The 16,133-nt window shown below is 37.6% G+C and overlaps 1 pseudogene; it reads right to left on the bottom strand.

Moving 5' to 3' along the window:
* Positions 1-900: 900 nt before the first annotated feature.
* LOC119508440 lies at positions 901-1,565 on the bottom strand (annotated as a pseudogene).
* Between the last annotated feature and the right edge of the window lie 14,568 nt (positions 1,566-16,133).

Below are 16,133 nucleotides of genomic sequence, written 5' to 3' on the forward strand. Positions count from 1 at the left end.
TAATGTGCTTTCTGTTGAAGAAACTGCATATATGCCAAGATGAATATTTGCCATTGTGGAAACAGAAATAGTGAACAGCTTCAAATTCTCAATATTTTATTGATCTAAATAATTTACTTTTTTTGAGTCATTTTTTTGTTGTTGTTAGAAATGTTTCCTTAATTTTAAACTCAAGTCAATGTGCTTTTCTGCTTTTTTTTAAAGACAAAACACTTAGTAAACAGCAGTTTTTAAGATTGCACCAGCTAAAGAATAACATTTACATTTGTCTTGATGCACCAATTTTAAAAACATATAAATTCAATGTGTGGTAGGAAAATAAATTTTTTAAAGGTGTAAGAAAGTATGCCCTGTAAAAAAAATAAACACACCTTGTATTGAATGCATGAATATCAAAAACTAAATAATCTTTTAAAAGTAACTTCTGTAAAATGTCAAAGTACTAGGTATTGCTTGCTTTCCTAATGTAATGTATAAATAAGAAATATGTCAATCTCAATTAAACAGTAATAGCATTTCTTAGCAAAACAAAACAAAACAAAACTGTAGTATATACATGGAAGGGTAGACATTGCCCTGTATGTGAGTTTTCAAGTTTGAGTCCATTACAATTTTTTCTAAAACTGTAAGAACTACACATACAAAAGTAAAAAGATGAGGCAAACATCTTACCATTTTCAGAAAGTACTTGAAACTTAATATTCAGATATTCCCAATGCCTAGGCTCTAGAAGACTGTTTAAAAAGGTCCTCCATAAATATAGTGGTGATGATGACATGTATCTAAACCACATAATGAATAGCAGATTTTTCAGTACTGTAAGTAGAGCAATGATGTTTTTCTCTGTTACCACAAACGATTGTGACTAAGTTTTGCCATTGATATTGCTCCAGTGTGGGTTTACATGAGGCACCAGGCTACAGCAAGAGCAGTTACAATGGCATTCAAAAATCACCAATATTTAGCCCACGTGGAAAAAATGTCGTTAGTCTCTTGAACCTGGCAGGTGAAAGAGGAGCAGGAGGAAGCATTCCTGGTTCAAAAGAGTCAAAATAAGTCACTGTCCAAGAAAAGCCGCAACAGGAGAATCCAGGAGTTAAGGCTATTATAAGCAGAGTCCGGAATCCTAATAGCCCAGTATCTACACCATCTTCATTCTTCAAATTCCCACCATGCAGCTCTTTTACGATCTGGTAGACGATGGCAATGGCGATGAGGAAGGCGAGGAGGACAGCGAACAACAGTGAACACAGCATAGAGAGGATCTGGGTCAGCCACCCCTGGCCGCTGGGGAGATGCCATCGCGCTTATCAGGCAAGACCAGGAACCGGTCCCTGCTCTGCGGGAGCAGAGAGCTCTTCCTTGCTTGCGACGACGCCCCAGGGGACATAATTCCGCCCGCAGGCTGCGGTCCACTTGGTCGCCTCTCTGCTCCTGATGGACCTCACTCTCCCCTAACTCTCCCGCTGAGAGAATGAGGAATACGTTAGCCTTCGGAACCGGACTCGGGTCCTGATGTTACCACGCCAGGGAGCCGAAAGGCTCCCTCTCTTCGTGAACCACATGGCAGGAAAGACCTAATTAATAATTTTTGTTTATAACTTTATATATTCTTTTTAACTCTTGCTCCTTGGATTGAAATTTTATCTTGTATTATAATTTAAATCTGGATTGTTTATATCTTGCCCCCAATTAGACAATAAATTCTTGGAAAACAAGGATAACATACCATAATCTTTCTCTGTCTCAAATATTTACTGAGTGCCAACAATCTGTAAAGCTCTGGTGCAGGCACCGGGGATACTATTGTGAACAAGTTGGACAAGGTTCTGCTCTCATGGAGCTTACATTCTGGTGGACATATCTGAGTTATGTCCCACATCTCTCTCTCTTACCTACCATTAGAGATTTTCCTTAATCTCAGCCTTCCAGTATGAGAGACTGAATTAAATCAAAGAAAGTCTAATTGAATTATGAGGAATCAGTATGACATGGAGGAAAACATAAAGGCTTTTAAGTCAGATAGGCTTTAGTTCAAATCTTAGATCTGCTGTTTACTAGTTGGATGACTTTGAACACAATTCTTAACTTCTCTGAGCTTCATTTTTTTCATAATTATAATTAAAATAATATCTACCAGCCAGGATTGTTGTGAAAATCAAATGAAATAATTCTGTAGGTATTAAATATATGTGAGCTATTTTTAAAATGTCTATTGAATATTAGAATTGATATCTTCACTCTGAAAAAGGAAGGCTAGTGAGAGTCTCACCCTACCAGATATTAAAACATATTTTATAGTTATAATAATTAGATATTAAAACATATTTTATAGTTACAATAATTAAAATGGTGTATTCTGGAATATGGGAGAAAAAAGCACAGAAAAGATCAATGGAACAAAAGGGCTAGAGCTAGGTGGAGATATGAGTACAGTGAATTCATCTCCTTATATTTCTCCCCTTTGTTCCTGCAAAGACCCTCATTCTATACTTCAGACACTTAATTGAGTTCCTCTTTCTTGTAGGCTTTTGTGAATGTTGTTTCCTCTGCTTGGAATACCCCTCCCTCTACATGTTGCCTGGCTCCTGGCAATAGCCTTCTTGTCCATCAAACTCAATTTAGATAGCACCAATTCCAAGAAGACTTCTTGGGTTGGATTAAGAAACTCTCCTTTGAGCTCCAGTACTACCTGGCACAGGTTCTTGATACCTGTTCATCCTGGAGTCCTCATGTGATTTATAAGACTGCAGAAGAAAAAATGAATAAATCCTTCTATGGAAGGGGATTAAATTTTCCTGAGGGAAAGCCAGATGGAATTAGATTGAGAGACTTGAAGAGGGATGTGTGGTTGGTGGCATGGCCAAATCCAAAGGAGAAAGAGCAAGTCCATAGGGATAACTCCACATAAAAATCTAAGAAGTCTAGAGGAGATTGTATCAGCCGAGATCTCAACAGGAAACAGACTGCACTCTCAAATTAGGATAAGATAATTCAAAGAGATTGTATTTACAGAGAAGAGGTTAGGTTACAGAGGAACTACAGATACGGTACAGGAACCCCAGTTCCAGCAGCAATAAAGCCTGTATCATCTCTTGTCCAGAAGAAATAAGAGGAAGGAGAGATGACTGGAACCTAGAAAAAGAGAGATACAGATAAACTTGAGATGAACAGTGACCTTCAGTCAAGGATAACAGCCAGCCGAAGGCAAATTCCTAGAGAGTTTATTTATTCCAAGGGAATAAATACTATGAATGACCCCACTGTCCTCTCCTCCTTCTACTCCTGCTTGAACCCCTCATTGGCAAACCCATCAGGAAACTAGAGGGCACATTAATCCAATGCTATAGTCCATACATACAGATTATCTTCCTCAGGAGCAGAGCAGGATGACGTGTGGAAAATGGATCTGGCAGGGCAAATGGAAGATATCCCATACAAAGGCCAATTAAAAAGACCATACTCATGCCATTAAGACTGTTTTAGTTTCCTCACTGCCAAAGCAAATACCATGCAATAGGTTGGCTTAAACAATGGGAATTTTTGGGTCTTGGTTTTGAGGGTAGAAGTACAAAATCAAGCCATCATCAAGGCAATGCTATCTCCCAGAAAGCCTTCTGGGACTGGCTGCCAGAGATTCTTAGTCCTTGGCTTTTCTGTCACATGGCAATGCACATGTCAATTTCTTCTGGCCTTTCCTTTTTCTTCCATGTTCCATTGACATCCAGCCTCTGGTTGCACCCTCTCTCTCTCTCTCTCTTTCTCTCTCTCGCTCTCATGTGACCTTCCCTTTAAGACCTTTCATGATAGGATTAAGACCCATCCTGAGTCAATTGGGCTATACCTTAACTGAAGTAACCTCATCAAAAGATTTACAATGAATTCACACCCAAAGAAATGGATTATGTTTAAGAACATGTTTTTCTGGAGTACAGACAACTCCAAACCACCACCAAGATCTAACTTTCTGATTGTCCCATAGATTAGCAGATTCTCAGAGACAACTCTTTCAGAGAGTTACAATTAAAACCTAGTTTACACATAAGTAAATGACCCAAACAAGGACAAATAATAGAATTGCTATACAGTTTTAAGACCCCGGTTGAGATTAGATGCTTTATTTTAAGTGATGGAGAGACAGTTGGGTAGCAGGTTAAATTTTTCAGTAAGCAGACTCTGAGATGGAGTTTAGTGGGCAGAATGTTTATTCAGGAAGGGTAAGGAAGCATGATTGGGCAGAAGGAGAAGTCAAGCTACCAGAAGGCCCAATGACAAATTCACATGACACCACCAGGAGTTCTGGGGCTAAAATGGCCTGTAAGAATTGTCCTGCATTGGGCTAAAATGGCATTTATATCCCTGCCTTGGTCAGTCATTGATATGGACCATCTTGGGAAGGGGATGTCCTTGGGCATGGTGACTCTCTTTAGCTAAGGCAATCCCTCAAAGGGCTGATCACTCAAGGCTGTCTGCTGACAATGCTCCCGGCAGGTAAGCAACAATTCCTTCCTTGAAGGGGATCTGGGCAGCATGTCTCTGGGTCTACCTCAAATCCCTAAGCCTGGGACTCAGTTTGTGAATGGAAAGAAGTCCTAAAAATATGTGATTGAGAACTCTAACAGAAGTCTACTTATGTAGACAATCCAGAGTACCCTTAAAAGAAAGCAACCTGGAAAGTGAGGGGCTCAAAAGCAGAGCTTAGGAACAGTTAAAGGGGCTAGATAAGTCTAGTCTGGAGGAGCTAAGCATTGGGTGATATAATAATTGCATATCTTTAATGATTTTAAAAGGCTTCCAGGTAGAAAAAGGATTAAGCTTTTTCTGTATGGTCACAGAAGGGAGAATTTAAAACCAATGAGTGGGAGTTTGAGAGGGGAAGAGATCAAAATGATATAATGCTTTCTATTCATCAGAGCTGTCTGAAGGAAGATGGTTTATCTCGAAAAAAGAGACTTCTGTGACACTCCAAGTATGTAGTCATAGGCAGGGAATAGCGGGCTTTGGATGGGGTGGGAAGTAATAATATAGAAATTATTTCAAGCATCAGAAGGACAGACTATAGAATGTTTGAGTCTACCTAGTTTGGGGAATCTAGGGTTAATTCTTACCTTAATAAAAATAACTATGATAATCATACAGTCCCAGAAGATAAAATTAAATCTGGTTTATGATAAGTTAAATCCAATAAAAGTACAAAATTTTTTCATTGCTTTAACATTAACTTTTATTCTGTCCTCTCTCATTTTCAGAAATGAATTCATATGAAGCAAATCTATAACTGAGAGCAGTAGGGGTGAAAATATCACAGAAAAGGCAAGCAGTTTGACTAGTAAACTCATTGAGTTGAGACAAGTGTGAAAACTCATTACAACCTGAATTTCTCACACATCTCAGTTTCTTCTCTCTTTTAAACTTTCTAATAGAAAAAGTTGATTCACATTATTGGCATGTCCACTATTTGCCCTCACTTCCATCAAAAAATAAATAAATTAGAAATACCTCCTTTTCCACATTTATTTTAATCTAGAATGTTGTGATCCCTCAGGATTTATTTTATGCTTTCTCAAAAGACCAAATCTTGGAAATCTCTCTCTTAAACCCGTTGGGAATATGTTTATTTCTACTTTATATGAGCGGATGAATTGAGAAGGAATGCAGTTTGATTTAACACTTGTTAAATTCTGTGGACTATGTATTAGAGGTGTATTAGTAAGTAAATACTACAATAAAGTTCTCTTTGATTTCATATTTGAAGATAATATTGGTGACCATTCTATTACTTGTAATCGCATCAGATTTTACTGGTTGTTTAGTTTCTTTCTTCAACACAATATTCTCATTAACTCCTTAAGGACAGAGAAAATACTTTTTTTGACCACTAAATCTCTAATAAATCACAGGTAAAATAATAGTGATTCATTGAGCACCTCTTGTACCAGGTGCCATACATACATTATTTTATCATATTAACAAACAAATCCCCTTTTTATTTACAGATGAGGAATAGAGAGCTTAGAGAGTTTAGTTACTGCTTTTCTAAGATCACATAACTGGTAAGTTGCTAGTCCTGGATTCAAAGTCTGGCTTCTGTTACCATATTCAGCACCGTTTTATTCATTATGCTACACTCCCTAACAAGCATAATGTGGCAGGGACTATTTGGCATACCAAATATCTGCTCTCTCCTCCTTCCTTATTATAACAGAACCCTGAATTTTGGCTGAACACATTGCTTGGCTGAAGCCGTTGTTCAGCCTGCCCTTGCTGCATAAAAGGTAGATGCGGTATCTGTAGCTCTAGCAACTGTCTTTGGCCCATCAGGTGACTTTGAGGACAGATGCCGAGGCTGGAGACAGAAGAGCACATCCTGACATTCCCTAGGACGTTGTGGAGATTCCATACCCATACTGGTCTGCCCACTCATGGACTTCCACATGACAGAGAAATAAGCTCCCATTTCCTTTAAGACAACTGAATTTACTACTAACTACTAGACATAGTTTATCATGCCCAATATTTTGTATGGAATTAAATTTGTCCCTTTTCTAATCTCCTTTCTTTAACACCTAACTCAATTTCCAACTTCTTTATAAAGACTCCCTGATTACTATTTTTGTTATGATGAATTTCAAATAAGTTACCAGATATTCATAAGTATCTCTTTTTAAAAAACTTTTTATTATGGAAATTTTCAAACATAGAATGCCTGTTCAAACATCACCAGACATCACCAAACTCCCTTGCAATTGTCTAGCACTAAATCAGCCATTAAGACAGAGGTGAGGTGAGAAGAATCAGTAAATATTTTTTAGATGGCACTTAAGGCACAGGCACTAAACCGGATGTTGGGGGAGAATGATGCACCTGATAGACCCAGTCCCTATAGTAGTTCCCTTATAATTCTACTCAGTGTCAGGCTAAACTCAGGTGTTTTAAAAATCATAACACATCTATGGAATTCCTTTATGAAAAAAAATTCAGAAGATAATGTAACTAACATGAAGTAGACTAGATACTAACTATTACTTAAAAAAATCTTTTTGTGTACTTTATTAGGCCACTTTTATGTACAGAATAACCCAGAGGCTTCTTTAAAATGCAGGCTCCTGGGCTCAAGACCTGGAGAATCTGACTCAGTTGGTGTGGGGGGTCTTTGTTTTAGCAAGCACCCCAAGACATTCTGATGTTGTTCTACATTCCAAAACTTTGTTAAAATTGGCTGTTAATTCTTTTGTGCCACATATTTTTCTTATGGACTTAGCCTTTGGTTAAATAACTTTGAATTTGATTATGCATAAGCTAGAATAAATAAAATATCATTTGATTGCTCCCCTGAAATAGTGCCCTTCTAATGGGGGTTACTATGGAGTACCCGCAGGCTACCATACCTCAGAACTGTCCCCCAAAAATGGTGGCCCCACATTGCTGCATGTTCTAAAAAAAGTTCTTAAATTTTTATTTTGATTAGATAATATATTCACCTGCCTTAAAAATTAAAAAAATATTAAAAGATATATATTAGAAGTTATGCACCCACTCTGCTGCTTTGACCCACTTCTCTTAGTTTCTTTTATATTCCTTCAAGGTTTCTTTTTGTTTGTTTTGGTTAAAAAGCTAAGATAAAAATAACTCTTCTGAACCTTGTTTTTTTGTTAATATGTCTTGAAAACTTGTCCTTATCAATGCATGAAGAACATTTTCTCTTTTTTACAGCTGCATAGTATTGCCTTTATGGATATAGCATAGTTTATTTAACCAGTCCTCTATTGATGTACGCACAGGTTGTTTCCAATCTTTTGCTATTACAAATTATACTGCAAAAAATAACCTTCCACTTTTAGGCATCTACCTAAGTGAACTTAAATCAGGTATTCAAACAAAAACTTGTACACAAATGTTTATAGCAGTATTATTCATAATAGTTAAAAAGTGGAAACAACCCATAAGTCCATCAACTGATGAATGAAATGTAGTGTATCCCTATAATGGAATATTATTCAGCCATAAAAAATTGAATTACTGCAACATGAATGAACCTTGAAAACATATATACTAAATGAATCCAAATACAAGAAGCCAAATATTGTATATTAAATTTATATTAAATATTCAGAAGAGGCAAATATGTAGAGACAGAAAGTAGGACAGTGGTTACCAGAAGCTGGGGGAAGGGAGGAATGAGGAGAGACTGCTAATAGGTACAGAATTTCTATTGTGGGTAATAAAAATGTTCTAGAATTACATAAAGGCGATCGTTGCACAACTTTGTGAACATACAGTGTGAAATCACTGAATTCAACACTTTAAAATGGTGAATTTTATGGTATGTGAATATCTCAAAAGAAAAGAAATAACCTGTGTACATCATTTCATATGTGTATAGGTGTGTGTGTGTGTGTGTGTGTGTGTGTGTATACATATATATTAAAATCCCAGAAGTGGGATTGCTAGGTCAAAGGGCATATGCACTTTTTTGAAAATTCAGTCTTATTGAGATATATTTATATACCATACAGTCAACCAGAGTGTACAATCAGTTGTTCACAGTACCATCGTATGGTTGTGCTTCATCACCACAATCAATTTTTGAACACTTTCATTACTCCAAAAAAATAAAAATAAGAATAAAAATAAAAGTAAAAAAGAACATCTGAAACATCCCATCCCCCATCCCACCCTATTTTTCAATTAATTTTTGTCCCCATTTTTCTACCAGTGTCCATACACTGGATAAAGTGTGTGTGAGCTACAAGGTTTTCACAATCACGCAGCCATACCATGTAATGATATGTTACACAATCATCTTCAAGAATAAAGGCTACTGGGTTGCAGTTCAGTAGTTTCAGGTATTTCCTTCTAGCTGTTCCAATACACTACAGCTACAAAAAGATATCTATATAGCACATAGAAATACCCTCCAGAATGACCTCTCAACTCTATTTGAGATCTCTCAGCCACTGAAACTTTATTTTGTTTCATTTCTCTTCCCCCTTTTGGTCAAGAAGATTTTCTCAATCCCACGATGCTGGGTCCAGGCTTATCTCTGGGAGTCATGTCCCACATTGCCAGGGAGATTTATGCCCCTGGGAGTCATGTCCCATGTAGTGGGGAGGGCAGTGAGTTTACCTGCCAAGTGGGCTTAGAGAGAGAGGCCATATCTGAGCAACCAAATAGGTTCTCTGGGGGTGACTCTTAGGCACAATTATAAGTAGGTTTAGCCTCTCCTTTCCAGTTACAAGCTTCATAAGGACAAGCCCCAATATCAAGGGCTTGGCCTTCTAAATTGGTAGTCCTCAATGCTTGTGAGAATATCAGTAATTCCCCAGGTGGGGAAGTTTAATATTTCCTTATTTTCCTCCAGTTCCTCAGGGGGCCCTGCAAATACATTTTTATTTCCTGCCCAAATTACTTTGGGCATATGCCCCTATTTTTTTTATCTAGTTTTATTGAGATATATTCACATATCATACAATCATCCATGGTGTACAATCAACTGTTCATAGAACCATCATATTAGTTGTGCATTCATCACTCCAAACTATTTTTTGAACATTTTCCTTATATCAGAAAAAGTAAAAATAAGAATAAAAAGTAAAAGTAAAAAAGAACACCCAAATCACACACACACACACACCCATCCTATTTCTCATTTAGCTTTTGTCCCCATTTTTCTACTCATACATCCACACACTGGATAAAGGGATTGTGATCCACAAGGCTTTCATAATTACCCTGTCACCCCTTGTAAGCTACATTGCTATACAATCATCTTCAAGAGTCAAGGCTGCTGGGTTGCAGTTTGATAGTTTCAGGTATTTACTTCTAGCTATTTCAGTATCTTAAAACCTAAAAACGGTTATCTATATAGTGCATAAGAGTGCCCACCAGAGTGAACTCTTGACTCCATTTGGAATCTCTCAGCCACTGAAACTTTATTTTTTTTATTTCGTTTTGCCCTTTTGGTCAAGAAGATGTTCTCAGTCCCACGATGCCAGGTTCAGACTCATTCCCAGGAATCATGTCCTGCATTGCCAGGGAGATTTACACCCCTGGGAGACAGGTCCCACATATGGGGGAGGGCAGTGAGTTCACCTGCCGAGTTGGCTTAGCTAGAGAGAGAGGGCCACATCTGAGCAACAAAGAGGTACTCAGGGGGAGAGTCCTAGGCACAATTATAAGCAGTTTTACTCTTTTGCAGTAACAAGTTCCATACGGGCAAGCGCCAAGATAGAGGGCTCAGCATACCAAACCGCCAGTCCTCAACGTTTGTGAGAACATCAGCAACAATCCAAGTGAGAAAATCCAACACACTTCCGCATTTTCCCCTGGCTCTTCAGGGGGGCCCTGCATGGCATATGCCCTTTTAATTTGTAATTTTTGTAGGTTTTGCCAAATTTTTCTCCAGATTGTATGCCAATTCATACTCCCATCAACATGTGTGAGAGAGCTGGTTTCCCCACAGCCTTGCTGACAGAATATAGTGTCAAACTATTGGAGTTTTGCCACTCTGATAGATTAAAAAAATGTATATTGGTGTAGCTTTAAGTTGCTGCTCTCTTCTAATGCTTGAGGTTAAGCTTTTGTTTTTTCATATTTCCTACAAAACAAATTTAATTCATTGGAAGAGCTTACTTGTACTGCCAAGTTTTGTTACGTAGGAATTTATAATTCTTATGGTAGAAAAGTGGTTTTGTCTGTGTACAATCCTCTCAATAGACCCCTATTTCAGTTCTATCCTACAGTTCAGTATATAATTATTCAAATTAGTGATGATTCTGGTTGGTAACAAATTGAACTTCTGCAGAAAATGAGCCAAGTGCCATAAAAGGAAAATAAAAGCTGAATATTTAGCGTTTGAATCTGTGCCTTTGAAACCAAACAAAAGGCTGCAGCCTTTCCAAATTACTGATTACACAATAATCTCTGAATCCTGACATCTGAATTTTTTTCCATGGTTAAATTAATGACTTGTAACTCTTTTCCTCTAGCAAGAAAAATAGAGCATATAAACACTACTCATTCCTTAAATAGATTTATTTGCATAGATCCTTCCATCACTGAAGATTAATCCTCCATCTGTGTGATAACTTGGATCACAAAAGTACCTATTTTCTGGGTGGAAAAGCAGGTTCTGGTAAGAACCCCATGTTGAGATCGATGGCAGGGCTATCTGCCAATAACACATAGCTTTTCTGATTTTGAATAGTAAGACTTTAGACTCTATAATTTCAAAACAAACATTTTAAATGTAATCTCCTAACTAACCCCAACTCAATTCATTTCTAAGAAGATACACAGTTTGATAATTCTGTTGTGCTTCACACCCAATGTTCCTCTTAGTAACATTTCCCCAATCCAGATCTGAGAGCCATCTTAAGGCTCTGAGCCTTAGAGAGGTTGTTCAAGATCATAGAAACAACTAAAGCCAGATTTGAAATAAGAATGAGAGCTAACATTTTGGGAGCACTTAGCATGGGCCACACTCTGTTCTACGGGCTTTAAATTTGTTAACTCATTTAGCCTTTGCAGCCTTCAATGAGCTATGGATTATAATTATTCCCTTTTTTCACAGGTGAAGAAACCAAAGCACAGAGAGGGTAAGTACCTTACCCAGAGTCATCAGCTGATAAGAAGCAGAGTTCCAACTCCAGCCTGGAAAGTCTGATCTTCTAATCACTACCCAACATTAAACCTCTAGGGCAATCTGATCCAACATCTGCATTTTAGAAGCAAACTCCCTGAGTCCCAGAGAGGTAAAATGCCTCTCACTTGAACTCGGGCTCGCTGTTCTGGGTATAATACTACATAAGGCAGTGTGAGTCAAAATATCCTTGCATCATCTTACGTAGATTACGAATTAGGCCAGTGTGGCTGAGTTCAGAGAAATGACAATATATTCTTGCTTTAGGGAGCCATACATTTGCGGTTGCCAAATTTTATAAACAGAAATATGGGCTGCACTGTTAAATTTGAATTTCAAATAAACAATGAATAATTTTTTAGTATAAGTATGTCCCAGGCAAAATTTGGAACAGACTTATACTAAATATAATTATACATTGGTTATTTGAAATTCAAATTTAATGGGGCATCCTGTATTTTATCTGGCCACCCTACATACTTCAAACAATAAAATAGTAACTGTCCTTCTTGGTAGAGGGGAGGGTGATATTACTCTCCAGGCACTATTACTTCTTACTCTATCCAGTTTTATGTCATTTGAATTATTACAATTACTATAAGCCTCAAAACCTTTCCTGAAACCCTCAGCAGACCTCAGCATATGCCCATGGCTGAACCAGTCTTTGAAAAGGATTACTATGTTTGGCGGTATTTATCTCAGATGAGTGAAAACAATTTGGGCTACATTAATAATACTGTTATTAAAGCTAACAATTATTATATGCCAGGCACTGTTTCAAGTGTTGTTTTTTGTTTTGTTATTAAATGTTAAGAATATTTTTATTAATTCATTTATAATAACAAACCCATTCTATGTTAACATAATAAAATTTTTATGAAAAAAACTATATTTTCCAAACAAACAAACAAATAGTGAGAAGAGTGGGACTTTTACATTTTTGCAAATCTCTTTAATGTCTGGCTTCATGGAAGAAAGATGGGCTCTCATATCTGCTTTTGCATTCAGTCTGTTATGATATCACACATCATGCAGTTTCTGTAAAACTCCTCTGTATATTCATGAAACATTGAGGGTGAAAAAGGTAAACTTAGTATTGCAAAATAGTTTCGATGTTGAGTACCTGCTAATAGGATTTCATGGACACCAGATCCCACTTTGAGAAGCTCTGCTCTGTCTTATCTCTTCATTATACAAATGAGGACACTGGATCTCAGAGAGATTGAGAATCCAAAATAACATGGTCTGTTAATGGTGGAATACAGATCCTAGATGTTTTGTTCTACTTCTCTTGGTTTCGGATCTCAATCAGAAACCTGGGAATATATCCTACTGGCCTGTTGTGTTCTCTCCACTCTCAAAGATTGTCACAATATATTACCAAAACTTCTATTAAATAAAAGAGAAGAGAAAAATCAACAAACGTGATAAAGTCTGCAACATGCACAGTATATGTTAGCATTTGAATTATGACCTCTACTTGAATTGAAATGCTAAGACAAATTCTTTTACTCCCTACTCCTTGCAGGCTAGTAATGGCAAACTGCAGAGTAGACATCTTATATAAATATGGAAAGCAGATTTACCACAACATCACCATTTATCACATATTCTGTGGCTGACACACAATTCAATGACATATCCCAGAAAAATTTTCACACATACTGGCTGAAAGGAAGGTGAGTATTTTAAGAGACTGTAAATAAAGTGGCAGTCCAATGGAACTTTTCAGGTACAATGGGAGGGTTCTGAAATACAGATGCTTTTCATTCCCTAAGCACACCTTATTTTGCCTTTTTTCTTTTTTTAATTAAATAATTCTTTTGGCCACCAAGACATGATTTCCTTTGTATCCTACCAGACGATCCAAATCTTCTTTAACAGGATCATAACCTTGTTCCTTTAAACAATGGAGTCCCCAGAAAAGCAGGTCCAGTGGAGGACTCTGGTGCCAGGGAACCCATTCCCAATCTATAGAATGCTAATTTCAGAGTGATCTGCCATCTCTTAAAAGGTCACAGAATTGTCATTATTTTCGAGCTCTACATTCTTTGGTTCTGAATTATGTCAAGTCCACCTCTCCTTTCATTAATGACACAATGGAAATTGTCTTTCTCAACGAAAGAATTCACAACCGAGGCAAAACGAACATTTTTCAGGTGCTGAGTTGCTTCTTCCCAGGTTTCCCTTTGAGCACGTTCTTCCCAGCTCTCCCCGAACTCCAAAGTAACCCCCAGTGGCGGAAACAGCCGGCTCTGAACGACCTTTCTCTTCCCCAGGAGGACACGAGAAGGATGTCTGCAGCTGGTCACCAGGATTCCCAGGCTACGCTGGGATGCAGCCCCCGCGACTCTCATATGAGGCGGTCGCTGCTGGGGAGACCCGCCCGCTAGGTCGGAAGTCTTAAGTGTTTTACATACGTTAATTCATTTAATTCTCAGGATTACCCTGGGAGGTAGGTACTGTTATTATATCCATTTTACAGATGAGGAAACTAAAAAATAGAGAATAAGTAACTTGCTCAAAGGAATTTATAATCTATTATAAATTGCTCTAAAATGGTAGCCACTAGCCACATGTGGCTATTTAAATTAAAAAGAATTAAAATCAAATCAAATAAAAAATTCAGTTCCCCAGTCACACTTGCCACATTTCACGTGCTCAACAGCCATAGGTGGCTGGTGGTTGCCATACTGGACAGCACATGAGAACTTTCCGTCATGCAGACAGGGCCAGCTCATTGCAACCTGTGCAGTTACATGGAGCCCCAAGTTTAGAAGAGCCCACACTTAGTTTAAAGCTGTGCTATCAATGTCTTGAAATTCTTAATGATTTTTTAACAAGGGAGCCGTCATTTCCATTTTGCACAAGGACTGGCAAATTACATAGCAGGTCCTGATGACAGAAAATTTTATTGGGCGGCACTGCTGTGTATCCTTTAAAGAAGTAAAGCAGACCAACTATAATTGGAATAGACCTTATTAAAAAGGAGAATTTGAACTGCACAGTGTTGCCAAGAGCTAGTTCCACCTGCCAGGAGTGAAAACACTTTTTCCAGTCTCTCCTCCCCTCAAAGGATCAATCAGATAAAAATCTTTACACAGGATTTGTATTCATATGCAATATAGTTGGGTCCTGAGCCCCTCAGGACTGTCCCTGAACTGATCCCCATTGCTTCCAACTCATTCCACCTTCTCTCCCATGCCTACCCTGGAACTGTTTCTAAAAGAAGATTCCACAAATGTTAATCCTATAAAAAATTAAAAATAACAACATTCAAAGTCAGTGAACAAGTTTTGGAACAGATATTATTCTCATGTGAACATGAATATATTTGAATCCAGTCTCCCCAGTGTCTGAATACTACAGGATAAAGTGCAGAGCTGACAGGCAAGCCCCTGCTTAGATTCATAGCTGCCCCATAAAGTACAGCAAACAAAAACATGCTTACTGGACTCATCTTGACTACAACATAGTTTCTTGAAATTTCGTCTTCCTTCATAATGAAGTTTTCACCAATTAGGAAAGAGATAGAAATCTGTCTTTTCCCCTGTCTAAACATATAAATCCTAGGCCTGTTCCCTGCCCCCCACCCTTAATAGCATACTAAATAAACTCACTCCATTATGGTGACAACAGCTTTTAGAGAAGCATAGAGTAACAGAGACAGTGCAGCATATGGCAAAGATTTTCCTGTGGTGGTTTCCTTGAGGTTTAGGGGTTAGGTAACCATCATTTGTCAAAGAGTACATGAGGTATTCCCAGATATAAATTATTGGTGAATTTATCTCAGGGGGGATTGAAATCAATACTAAAAACCACACAAACTATGTTCCTAGGAGGAAAACTTTAGGAAAATAATTACCGAATTAAAATGAGAACCAAGTGGTAATTAGCTCCACTGGTTAAACTAATTGAGCAAAAACTCCTTTTAGAATATAAAATTTCAGATATCTAATACTAAAGCATTTGTACTACAATTTCAGAATAGCTTTGAGAACACATAAGTGCAATTTAGAGAATAGTTATCCAAATAATATGGAATGGTGGAAGTAGCTATAAATGATGTAAAAAGCACATTAAAGGCTGTGCGTAGTTCACAAGTCCACACTTAATGTTAAGTATGCCAGTGCATGCTTGTGTTTAATGTCATATTTGAGTTTTCATTAGAGTGTTGCTCCTTTTGAATTCCTTTGACTGAATATTGTAGAGCTGAAGTTAGCCCAGAATATATTTGCCCCTCAAATTGTTGAAATCTGTCCTGTTTACCATGACCCCAACATAAGGAAAAAAAGAAGTGCTTTATATTGGAATAGTTTTGTACTTTCAAATTCAAACTTTCCTGGATGGACACCCTGCATTCATCCATCTAGCCATCCATTCATTTGCTCATTTGTTTATTCATTAAGTATCTTGATGCCTATCTATTCTTTTCCAAACATTGACCTAGGAGCTAAGGTTACAAAGACAAATAGGATAAGGTCCTTGACTT

Source organism: Choloepus didactylus, chromosome 13, assembly GCF_015220235.1.
Source record: "Choloepus didactylus isolate mChoDid1 chromosome 13, mChoDid1.pri, whole genome shotgun sequence".
Lineage (NCBI taxonomy): Eukaryota > Metazoa > Chordata > Mammalia > Pilosa > Megalonychidae > Choloepus > Choloepus didactylus.